The 13,007-nt window shown below is 31.3% G+C and overlaps 1 protein-coding gene across 4 annotated transcripts in view; it reads right to left on the reverse strand.

The window, feature by feature from the left end:
* The window catches only part of LOC113520558 (protein alan shepard), a 36,261-nt gene extending 31,876 nt beyond the window's left edge, over positions 1–4,385 (reverse strand). For all 4 annotated transcript variants that reach the window (XM_031910085.2, XM_031910086.2, XM_031910089.2 and 1 more), the window contains exon 1: positions 4,335–4,385. The gene's annotated coding sequence lies outside the window, so the exon portion shown is untranslated. The remainder of the gene's footprint in view (positions 1–4,334) is intronic.
* Between the last annotated feature and the right edge of the window lie 8,622 nt (positions 4,386–13,007).

The following is a 13,007-nucleotide window of genomic DNA, read 5'->3' on the forward strand; positions in this document are numbered from 1 at the left end:
AAATTAATGCAATCGGTCCAGTAGTTTCGCAGTAAATTGGCTGTGATAGACTGATGAATAGACTGACACACGAGTGATCCTATAATATGGATTGTTTTTTCTTTTTGAGTTACGGAACCCTAAAAATGATTTCGATTCTATTACAAAGAGAGGTTTCCGAAGCAGGAAACTATATAATTTTAGTACTTATTATTTATAACAATAACAATTTTAAAACGCCTGAAATCAAAGGCTTTCAATTGTACGGTAATATCAAATAACTTTTTGGGCACTTCTGTCCTATTCGTGTTACTACCGTAAAGCAGTTGTGTTTGCATGGCTGTGTTTCAGTTTGAAGAGTGTGGGACTCTACAAGGTACTGAGGAATAACACCTGAGTCCTCAGGAATAGCAACGCATGGTGGGTATTATGGGCGAAATAGTATACTCTGTTATATGCATGGTATTGTTCATGTCTATAGGCGATGGTTACCACGTTCCCATCAGGTGGGCCGTAAGCTTGTTTGCTAGTCTAAGTTGCTTAAAAAAAACTAAAGTCACCTAAGATCAGTCAATAGATATTTAAAGTTTTCCGCTGTACCAACGATATTATACGTGTAGGGCGTTTGCATAGTTTATTTGTGAAAAGGAAAGATACACGAGCGCAATCACATAAGCGGAATTCTTTTCAAATGTTGCTCGATCTAAAAAAGTGTTCAGCATCGGAGCGGCCGTGAGATAAATCCTGTAGAGACGCGTTGTAATAAAACACGTACGACGCAAGGAGCTACATTTTATTTCAAAAGCGATAAGGGCGCGAGAAATTCCTTTTAGAAGATTCTTGTGGAGAGAGGGTGAGATTGTAACTCGTAGATGCAGTGCGAACACGATCTTTGTGCGACATCTGGTTTGTGTTGGTTGGTGCCTTGTAGCTGAGCGAAACCGAGCTCTAATAGAAATTCTGATAATCCGGTATAATAAACTAGTGAATAAAGCCACATGGACAATTTAAGGGATATATTTTAGAGTATTAAAATTGTTGTACATAATTTTAATAATTGTAAGACACTCAGTCAGAGAGCCTGAAAGTAAAAAAATTAAATAGATAGTTGGCAGTGTGCTTTTTAAAGATTAGATGTATTTGAATTGCAAGTAAAGTAAGATTTATGATTATGATTAATACTGTAAATATTATCACAGCTGAAATATAATAATTGGTAATTAATAAAATAAGTATGTATATTATAGTTGAGTTATTATTTTTAGCTGTATGGTTTTCATAAAATAAGATTTTTTATTTTTAATAAATAGTTCTTTTATAAAATGGTCACTGATGACAAAAGTCATTAATAGAAAACGACGCCTATATTATCCATACTCTTTTCGGAAAAGCAATCTATGATAATTACTTATTAATGAGAATGAGTTTTATTTTTTGTCAAAGATGTAGATGTATGAATAAAATAACATGCGATGCATACTTGTTTGTCCGTATTTAATATTTACGTGATATGCTACTTCCATGTTCATATTTTGTCTGTTAATGAAACTCATTTCGACTGTGCGATTTATTTTTATTATCTCTAAGTGCTGTTTATGAAAATTGTTTAATTATGCACATTTGAAGGTAGACTGTGGATTCTAATAAACTGAAAGCATTTCATATTTGAAATGTTTTATCTTTACATTTAGTTATTCTTTCTTTTACAAATTTGGTATACCTATGGGTTGGGGTATGTCGATTGTATGTAGGTATAGTTTGTTTTAATAGAAATAAATGAAAAGGTAACCAATTTGTCGTTGAAGCACTTTTCAAATGATATTATTAACAAATTTTATTGCATTTTTTATATTTATACTAAATATGATTGTTCTATGGTTGGGTTAATTATTAGTTTGTTTAATTTTTTATTACATTCTATTGAAATATATTATAATATGTTCAGTACAAATTAATTATGCACACCGAGTAAACACTTCCTACCCGGTTTAGGATCAGCTTTAAACTACCTGTTTAAAGCTGAAAAAACTCTATGCATCACTATTTCAAGTACTTAATTGTTGTGTATAGTTCATCGACGTTCCTACAACGTGTCTAAAACTTGTGAGTATATATAATTTTATGCAAATCATGATCTAGCCCTACAATATAAGAGCTGGGTGAGAGCATTAATCACATAATATTGTTTGTGTGTAATACATAACGAACAACGTCGCGTCGTTGGTTGAAGTACGAAAATTGATGGAGCTATGTCAACGTGCTGACTTCGCGGTTAATTATCTAGAGGAACTGAGCTACAACCCTGTCGGTCTGCTGGAATTGCATACCCTATTTATTAACGCAGTTATATACACTTACAGTTAGGTTGGACCAGTTATACAATTTTTTTCAATATTCGTTGAATATTGCCGAATGTTCTTATGAAGGGAAAACTTATCCAGAAAAACGTAAACATTTTTCTTATTTCTATACAAATTACTAATTTAAAAAGTTTAATCAATATTGACACAGCCAATGTTTAAATATAATAATATTAATTCAATAATTTATTATTATTTTCTACATAAGTTACTCTAACATTCATTTTCTTGTTTCGTTTAGATTATATTAAAATAAGTGGGTTATTATATACATATTACAGCAAACAACACACTTAATATGTTTTCAAATTTATAAATAGATATTAAAGAAATCATCACGAAAGTAGGTACAGATTCCCGTTCCCAAAACATTCGCCAAGAACATTTTACGTTTTTAAATAAATTGAGATGCCACCATCTCTCGTAAAATAGCTCATAAACTGATCTCATTAGGAGACGTAGATGACCAACGCAATCACAGTTTAATTTGGAATATGTGCATAATTCATTTCATTTTTAGCATTTTAGTGCCGTGTTTAGAGATGGGCAATCCACCTGGGTGGGTTTAAAGTCTGGTGGGTAAAAACCGGGTGTTTTGGGTTTATTTTAAACACCCAAATTTTTGGGTGTTTATGATTTTGTACTTCATCATCGTCATCTCAGCCGCAAGACGTGGACATAGACAATATTATTATGCAGCCTACAGAATAAAAAACTTTTAATTTGATTTTGAGTTTTTAGATATTTCTTCAATTAGATTAATACAAGCGATTACATAGGCACCGATCATTTATTGCTCAATATTTATTTTTATGCATTATTATTTTTTAGTTTTTACTCTTGAACATAAGGAATAAGGCCGCCTTTTGTATCACTTTTCAGTAATATTTACTGTATGTGTTATTTTTCTTTTTACTTGTTTATTTATTTTACACAATAAAGTTTAAAATAAATAAATAAACATTCAATAGTTTTCTTTCAGCTTTTCATAAATTGACTGTAAGAGATAAGTGTGATAAGTCCGCCATTGTATAATAAAACTTGTAATGTGTCCAATGTAAATTATATATAATAAAGATTTTACAATACAATACAAATACTGATTGCTAGTGTGAGGGTATTCAAACTTTTAACGTATGGGGGGGATATAAGGCATTTCTTATTTGTAATGGGCATTTAGTCTATATAACAGCATTTCTCATATATTAGCAATGCACGAAAAATTGTATCCATAAAGGATGTTGTCAAGTCGACCTCCACGGACATCGAAACCAGCATGGTTAATTATTATTAAAATAGACACGATGGGCTAACAAATCTGCTTCCAACTTTACATAATCATCCTAAAAAAATCATTGGTACGAAAATTCCCGTCATGTGTATACAATAAATTTATTAAAAAAAATAATAAAATAAATACAAAAAACCGATAGCGCAGGAGGTATTGGTTACCATTCCTAAGAACGTCCAGGCCATTAATTAAGAAGTTTATTTCGTGTATATTTTATCCCAGTCGGTTGAGGATTGAGGATAATTGCATCAACATAAATACCTACATACTTTTATTTACATATCGCATGCTAAATAAAAGCTTGTAATAATACATCTAATTTTAAGTTATTTCTTGTTAAGTATAAATATTATTTCAAATCTGCTCCCTTAATATGCACTTTTTTACTGCTTTTCCTACCTACCAATGAATGTCACATTGTTATGCAACGTGACGTCTATGGTAAGCGATTTTCGTTACATAATTTTAGCATAATTATATACTTAGTTGATTTCATAATTATATTACTTTTTTAATACTGTTATGGTGTTAAATATACGAATACGGTCCGTCTATGGACGCCTACAACACCAAGTTTTACGTGTATGTAAGTATCTACGTAAATTGATAATATTGAAAAAAAAAACACAAAATTTTATAGGTTAGTCAAGACTGCGATTCTAGACAAGAAAAACGTCTTAATTCTTTTCAAAATTGATATTTACCTGGTGTGGCGTATACGGGCTAGGTGCTGCTGCGTAGGGTTGAGGCGGCGGCGGATAAGCGGCATGTGTCCAATGTAAATTATATATAATAAATATTTTACAATACCATACAAATACTGATTGCTGCGGCGTATACGCCGCGGGCCACGGATATCGCTGTTAATTATTATTAAAATAGATGGGCGCGCCGCCGCGGTACTGCGCGCCTGCGCTCGCCATGCGCGCTGCGCACGCGCCCGCGCCCGCGCCTGCGCCCGCGCTCGCGACCGTCACTGCGCCCGCGCCCGCTCCGCTCGCTGAACGACAACCGCCGGTGCTCTGCAATTAAAGAAAAATAAAGATCAGTTAACTCCATTTAAACGTTACTTACTCCGTTTGGTAACGGAATAAGAATATTATTAAAACGAAATAGTGTCAATCTTTACGTTTTTAGGATGCCGTGAGAAGCAATTAGGAAAACAAAATTTGTTTTAAACTGTATTTTAATCAACTGGTTTGTATCAGGGAAGAAACTTGAAATAAAATTAGATGGCCAGTATAGTTATAGTAGACCGAAAAATTATGGTCTACGCGAAATTGGGGAGGGAGCATACCCAACAGTAAAATGATAATTGATTATGATAATGATGAATTATGCTGAAAGAGTTGCCACCTTAATTGTCACATTTAAAATTTTTAATTCAATCATTGAGATTTAGTGTTAGCTAAAATACCTTGCATAATTGATACATCTATCTAACGCGTCTAGCTTTATTTATGTCCATGACTAGGCACTGCAAATGTTTGAACAGTTTGTGTCAATTCGAAAACTTGAAACACAGGCAGGGAAACTAGGGATGTATTCAGTCACCACTGCTATTCAATGCTTACACAGAATGCATTATGAGATTGGTTTGACGATTGGGATAAAAGTATCTCAGTCCAGTTGGTGATAGTGGTGGTTGGTAACATGCCCAATGTTAGTTAAAAAACATTGATTCTGATTTATTTATATATTTAAAATTGGCGAAGTAATCATTTAAAAATAGAGGCAAATAAAGAAGTTTCTTTATTTGAAGTCATGTTAAAATAAATAAATATAAAAATAAAATGTATACCACAACGAAATACTAGCGTTTATAGCATTTTTTATTCTCGTTTTTTATGCAACTTACAATGGCAAAAAAGCTAACAGCCCATCCGATGGAATTTGTTTATTAGTTTCTCTCTCATTCGGATTCAAAATTAACTGTAAACTCGTTTAGAATTTATTTTGAACCCGAATCCTTTTTTTTATATTTTATAATTATTAACAAATATAAAATAGGTTTAATAACTATTTACTATTTTATTAATAATGTATTTAAAGAAATTAAAAAATATTACATACTAGAATATTATATATTATTCTTTGTTTATTTTATTATTATAGTTCTTTGGTAGTGAATGTTATAGCTGAACAGCTCGCCGCACCAGCATTCCCTGCTCAAAGAGTTCAATATCAGTGAGAGATTTATCGACTGTTCAAATAGATATTTCGGACATATTATATGTATAAAATAAAAATTGTAAACGCTCTAAGTTTAATGTACGAAGTCAAACGTTTCCGCAGCTGATCGTAGACGTATTTGAGTGAACTTTCCGCTGTTAGTGGAGATGAAAATGTATTGTGAGTGCGTCGATTAATGAAGACTATATCGTTCAATTATTTTTGTTTGGGGATGGCAAAATATGTAAATAGAAACAATATATATCGTATGTGGCACTAAATGAAGACCCGTGACTTTACTCGTATAATTAATATTGATCAACTTAAGTGTATTCGCCGTTAGATTTAATAATTAGATATTTACAAGTCAACTTAATTAATACAAGTTAAAGAACACTAGATTAAGTCGTAAACTTTCGCGATTGGTAAGTTGCCTTGTTTCATCACGACTGTACTGACGTAGATATATGACTAGAGGAGATTGCCATCCAGTATGTGCCGAGAACCGTGACGAAGCGAATCTGTAGACTTTCGCCTATATCTAGATTATGTACTGAATGTAGATTATGTACGTAGATCTACGTGTTCACGATGGTTAGAATAGATAGCATAGATCATAAACATCTAGATGGTGCGTCAAATATAAAAGATTGTCCCAAAAATAGTAATATGTTCAATCTTATCACGGCGTATGAAAATTTGAAAGTGTAATTCTTAGTATAATTATATTGGAAAAAAAAATATTTATTTACATATAGATAAATATCAAAGATGACGATTTGTTTGATAAATAATTCATTACAAAATGTATAATACTTTTAAAAGTGTGACATTTTTAATAATACCTAGTCAGACCATTTTTTATAAAGCATTTGCAGTGTAACACTCTATTTAGATGTTATTGATCCAGGGGTATTATGTTTCTATACCCTTTTGTACGTATGGAGTCGACTTCCCGTATGTGTAAAGAAAGTTAATGGTATGATTTTATCGAACTGAATAAAAAACGTCAGAGATCGTGTTGGACACATGTTAAAAGAACCATGCACTTTTAACTTAGTTAATTATATTTTGAGTAAGATATTCATATCGAGCGAGTTTTTATGTGATTGCTGAATGGTTTTCGCATTTTTCTTTTATAAGCCAACTGTCGATTAGGGACACAAACACACAACACCATTTATAATGTTTAGAGATATTCTGTATAAATACTTTAGTTATTACTAATTAATACTCGTACAATTCGTTTAATTAATACACACATCAGCCTATTAGCCATTCTAAATTGCGTAAAAAATGACTTAGCTTGTAATATGACTCTACCGAGCAAAGCAGTGGTTTTATCCGGTAGAGAGATGCCATACGCTGCACTATGCTTTATTAATTTGTTAAGGTATGCATATGTATAATTATTTGCATGTAACATTATACCACTGTAATCTTTTACTATATCTATATATTACTAATCTTTTACTGTAGAATTTTATGTGTGATTGGAGACTACAAAGAAACATTTTCTTACTTTTTAGTACCTTTTTATAAAATACAATAATATACGCATTGCAACTAAGTGTGAACAGGTTTAATATATAAATATGTCTATGTACCCTCGTAATAAATAAACGGCTGGACCGATCTTGATAAATAGGGTGTCATTCGTTTCGCCTTTCAGCCGCGGGTAACGCAATGCTTACAGTACATAATAAATAGCCTAGGACTTACGATGCGTACGTATAGACAGCATTTTGTAGAAATGAGTTTTTTCCTGAAGTATATATCTTTCGTCTTTAAGGTTAAATCAAACAGAAGCCATATGTCTTCATAAAACTAAACCTCTTCCCACAAGGAAAGTAGTCGGAATACGAATTTAACTCTTGAACCTCTCATACAAACGATTATATGTCACGTCACATGACCTACTTAGTACTCAAAGGAAAAAAAAAACATATTTTCGTATCTCGAATAACTTCCTTGGGGATGATAGTTCCACACTACATTATTTTATTTTTTATTTCATATGGGTTACTACACCCTTTCCAACTAAAGTACGTGGGTGGTTACCAGAATAAGAATAATCGTAGGAAATGTCTCTGTAATACAATAGCTTCAATCGTGAAAAAGTAATATAAATTCAACACAAAAATAATCATGAAAATCTATTCAGAACCAGAGAAGGTATCACGAAATACACATAGGTATTTAAATATACAGCCCTATTTTCTAAACTAGGTTGAAAATTTCTAAATTAGTTACTAAATTAACATTTTGCTTTCTAAACAGTTGTCATGTGGTATATTATTAGCCATTTAATAACAGGATAATGTAGTTACAGGCAGAAGCCAGCGATAGTTCTTAGTCGTGATATAAAATTAATATATGTATTAACATACATGTGTCCCATCATGTATCATAGGACGATACGTATTTGATTGTATTATAATTTTTTTTTAATATATACCTATAGTTTTGGTCGCAGTGAAATATTTGTTATTCAGTGCGGGCGCGTTCACCGAAAATGAGATTTATAGTGGCAATAACAATGTATAATTTCACCCGGCGACCCCCATCTTTGGACTTAATTATTTGAGTCACGGAATTCGAAAAACCGCCCAGGAAAGCCTCAGGGATCACGGCTTTGTTGTCGTTTTTTCTCCGAAAGTAGCATTCTATACTCTTATTAACTATTTTTTGCCATTATTGTAAAAAATAGGTGAGTATGGCTGTAAGGCGATAAGCTGACAATCCGCTTAGTGTGCGTGGGACTATGAGGAGCTATGGAATTAGGGATAAATTGTATTCCTAATGATGTCGGTTTCTGCTTATATGATGTGGTGTTTGCTGACCACTGATAACTGGTTATTACGTCTTCAATCTTTTAACAAGCTTGGAATTTGAGAACCGCTATCCGTACACACCTTGGTGTTTGCGGAGGCCTACATTTATTTATCCTAATCATTGGTTAAGAAGTTTTATTTTGTCGTGTAATAAAACTTTTTATAAGTCTTAATATTTTAGATTACTGACAAAAAAAAACATTAAAATTGATCTCAGATGTAACGTAAAATGTCAGTGGGTCCAAAGATAAAATAATAATTTAAAATTAAAAAATTTAAAATTCTCGCAGAAAGCAAAATCAAGTACCCACTAGAAGACTAGAAGAATGTACACTATAATCGTACAATAGGTATATACCTATACCATAGTTCTAAAGCAGTCACTACGTAGTACTAGTTGTAACCCACGGATTTTCTCGAGTAGATTATGATAAAAGAATCCCACGTATTTTATAAATTTGGTATGTGGTCTATTTGTGTAGCAATTTGCAAAACCACTTTATCATTTACTTGTATGCGTGATTGAGTAAGAAATATCCAAATATCTTTGCAAACATTTAGTTTAGAGTATGATTTAAATCTTTGAGGTGAAATTAATTCATATAAATACTTTTATTATAAGTTTGTATGTTAGCACACTAGATTTATAACATTGATTTGGCTTTTGCTGTTATAATGTTGTAATTATTTTTAATGAATAAATAAAAAATGAATATATTTCTAGAATATTTAAGTTTTCTTTAGAATCAACTGACAAAAAAAAAACTATAAATGAATAACTTTTATTTTTTAACAAGGTTGTCTATTTAAGGGAATCCTAAGGCTGGGAGTTGTATTCCCACATTTCTTCCACTTACGTCGAGACGAAACCCACTGGGTGTGAGTTTCATCTTCAACCACTTTTTGTACGTTGATACTTCATCTATTATGCTTAAATAAATATTACTGATTCGTCTCAATCAAATAGCATTTATTTTAAAGTTGTATAAAAATTTAACCTAGATCTACGAAAATATGTTATTAATAAATAGGTATGTATACTTTTGTAAACAATTGGCATAAATTTCTTACTCATCGATTAAATACGCTTAAACTACTTAAGGGAAAATTGAAGTAAGACGGGGGTTCCCCCAATCTTACCGTTTAGTTAATGTTTTGGTTGAATTGGGTGCACTCGGAGAATTTGTGGTTGTTACCTATGAGAATTACTTACATTGATGACTAAAAATAATTTTAACAGAAATTTTCATTTGAAATGACTTGCAAATAAAATTTTGGGTTAAAAATATTTCGGGAAAACAATACATGAACGACGACCATGGTTTGTAATTTTGTTTTTAGAATTGTAAAAAAAGATTGTGTACGTTTTTAAATGAAGTACATTACTAGCTTATATATAAGCCGTTTAATATTGTTGGTTGTTCTAGAATGATTGTAAATTTAGTTTTACGTCGAGTGGGTTCACAGGCGTCGACAAGTCGCGCCGGTTTCATCTCGTCGTCGCACTTGCTTGTTGCTGCCCGCTGCCACCCTACACCCACCAGACCTAAACCAAGTCTGTACAAAGGAAATCTATAAATTTTTTCATGCATGTTTTTTAGTTAGATTTTGTAGAAAGTTTTTAGGTATAACTGATGAATTGTAGTGTGAAAGGAAATTTACGAGATTTTATAATGAAATAAAATTATAAAATATATACTCATAGTTCACCAGATGGAGAATCGTATTGAACTGGAAAATCTTATTGTTTGTTATTAATCGGAAGAAATATAAAAATCTAGAATCTTATTCTGTTCAGTCTTATTATGAAAGGGCGTCTAACATCTTGACTAATAATATTAAAAACAATATATTTCTACCAGAGGGAGACTTTGTACAAAAGTCGATTGCTTGGGTACTTCTGTCCCATTCGTGTTTCAACCGTAAAGCAGCTGTGGTTTGCATGGCTGTGTTTCGGTTTGAAGGGTGGGATACGGCGTGAATTTACTTGGGTACAGAGGAATAACACCCGAGTCCTTAAAAATGGCAACGCATGGGGGGTATCATGGGCGTAACAGTATACTCTGTTATGTCCATGGTACTGCTTATGTCTATAGGCGACGGTTACCACTTTCCATTAGGTGGGCCGTCAGCTTGTTTGCCATTCTAAGTTGTATAAAAAAAATACAAAAGTGAGTTTGTTTATTACGCTTTCACGCCTAAAAGGTTGAATCGATTATGATGAATTTTGGCATAGACATAGATATGATCCTGGAGACTGTTATAGGCTACTTTTTCTTGTAAAAAACATATAGGGGATAGGGTGAGGAAAGGATAATTTTTTAATGAAACTTTTAATTGCGTCGTTAGATTTACTTTAAACTTTGCAAAATTATTGTTCATATTTCAAATTTAAAGTATACATTTTTTTTTCAAACTACTCCTTAAGGTAGTCTTCATAGGAGATCTCAGTCTCCATAGGTAGACAATAATCAACAACCAGCATTATTAAATAAAATCAATATTAACACGAGCGAAGCAGCGGGTAAAAGCTAGTTAGTTTATATTTAAATATATGTTAGACATTAACTAAACGTAAGAAACTCTGTCGTATTAAAAATAAACATCTTTCCTTTTAATTAATATGGCCTTTTTTATTTTATTACATTTTATTAGAATGAGTTTTGTTTGTCACGTGTTTAGATATGTAACGTTAAATTATGAATATTTTGTACAAAAATCTTCTTGTTTTCAGAATCAGTCTTGTAACGATGGGCCGTAACTGAGAAACAGAGATGAAACACTACAGTGTTTTATGGTAACGATTGTTCGTATATGTTTTATTTCTATTGAGGTCATTCTCGGGTAGAATTAATGCTGACACATTAAAGGGCAGCGCAATAAAAAGCAATAAAATCGGTCTGAGGAGATATCCTTGACTCATAGCGGAACAACCAGCTTGAATAAAGTGAAGATTTACCGGCAGAGTTGAGTGGCCACGTATTTTACACTCATGTGCTCAACTTTATCACGTCTGAGTAGAATTTTATTGCCATTATTTTAAAAATACGGCGATATTATTGCAAGAATTTATGTTTTAATATCCGAATCAATTGATATTCACAAAATATATGCATTTCGAATCTTTTTCTCTTTATAATTGAGTTTTTTTATCGATTTAATAAACATAATTATATGTATTATGTCTATGATTTTAATTGGAGATAAGAATAAATAATAAATTTAACAAATAAAGAAAACTGATTTCAATATATACTTTAAATGTTGATCGTGTTACGTAAACAAAAAAAAACCACCTACAATTGTGGCAAAATTGATATTTTTTTATTTATAAATTAAATAACTATATATACATTTATATATAAATATACTAAATATAAATTTCTATGAGACCAATCTGTAAGTATATCTTTCAGATAAAAAATCAACATCAACAATGAGGTGAAACAAATCGGTTTAAAACTGAATCAGTTATGAGGTAATAAAACAAAAAATACGACGAAATTGAGAAACTCCTTTTTGTAGTCGGCTATAAATTAGTATAAATCAACACGGGGTAAGTTGTTAAAATGTTAAAATTGTAATGACTGTATCCAATTTTAATAAAAAAAAAAATTAATAAGTCATATGGTTATATAATAATAATTTGTTAAAAAAAATTCTAGCACGTACTTTAGCATCGAATTCTTACAATCTTTATGTTTCCGGATTATGTAACAAGTAACTATAGAGAAAAATAAACAATTCAATAAGAGCACACTAATAATAATTACACTGGTACCTAAATACGCTTTGTTCATCCTTTTTTGGGGATGTAGACGTAAGATAATATACGTTATGTCACGTAGCGTATCATGTTTCAGCGTCATATTATTTTTATTACTCTATTATGGATCATTATTTATTTACAAAATATTTATTATGCCGAAGGAAAGGTACAATAATATATACAAAACATTAGAATTAGAGTTACGTAGATAAATGAACATGAAAAGAAAGTCTGAATAAAGGTAATTAATGTAAAGAATGTTAATAAAGTAAAAAAGATGGAGATCGAATCGAAAGAACAAATACAACATAACAGGTTTAGTAAATGAATAAATAATACATTTTTATAAACTCAAAAGATGTTAAAATAGATCTGTATGATAAAAAAAAAAAGACAATATAAGACAGATCACAGAAAAAAAAAACATTCAAAACAAATATTTATGAACTGATACACTATAAAGATGGAACTGGTTAAAAAAAATTATATCCAGTTTAGGTAAATAGGGACACATTTTCATTAACTTAATTTTGGTGTACTTCTGATTCGGGTTCTCAAATAATATGACAGAAAATAACTATATGTAATAAGGAAATTGAATA

The sequence above is a fragment of the Galleria mellonella genome, unplaced genomic scaffold (genome assembly GCF_026898425.1).
Source record: "Galleria mellonella isolate WM207_F2 unplaced genomic scaffold, CSIRO_AGI_GalMel_v1 utg36, whole genome shotgun sequence".
Taxonomy (NCBI): domain Eukaryota; kingdom Metazoa; phylum Arthropoda; class Insecta; order Lepidoptera; family Pyralidae; genus Galleria; species Galleria mellonella.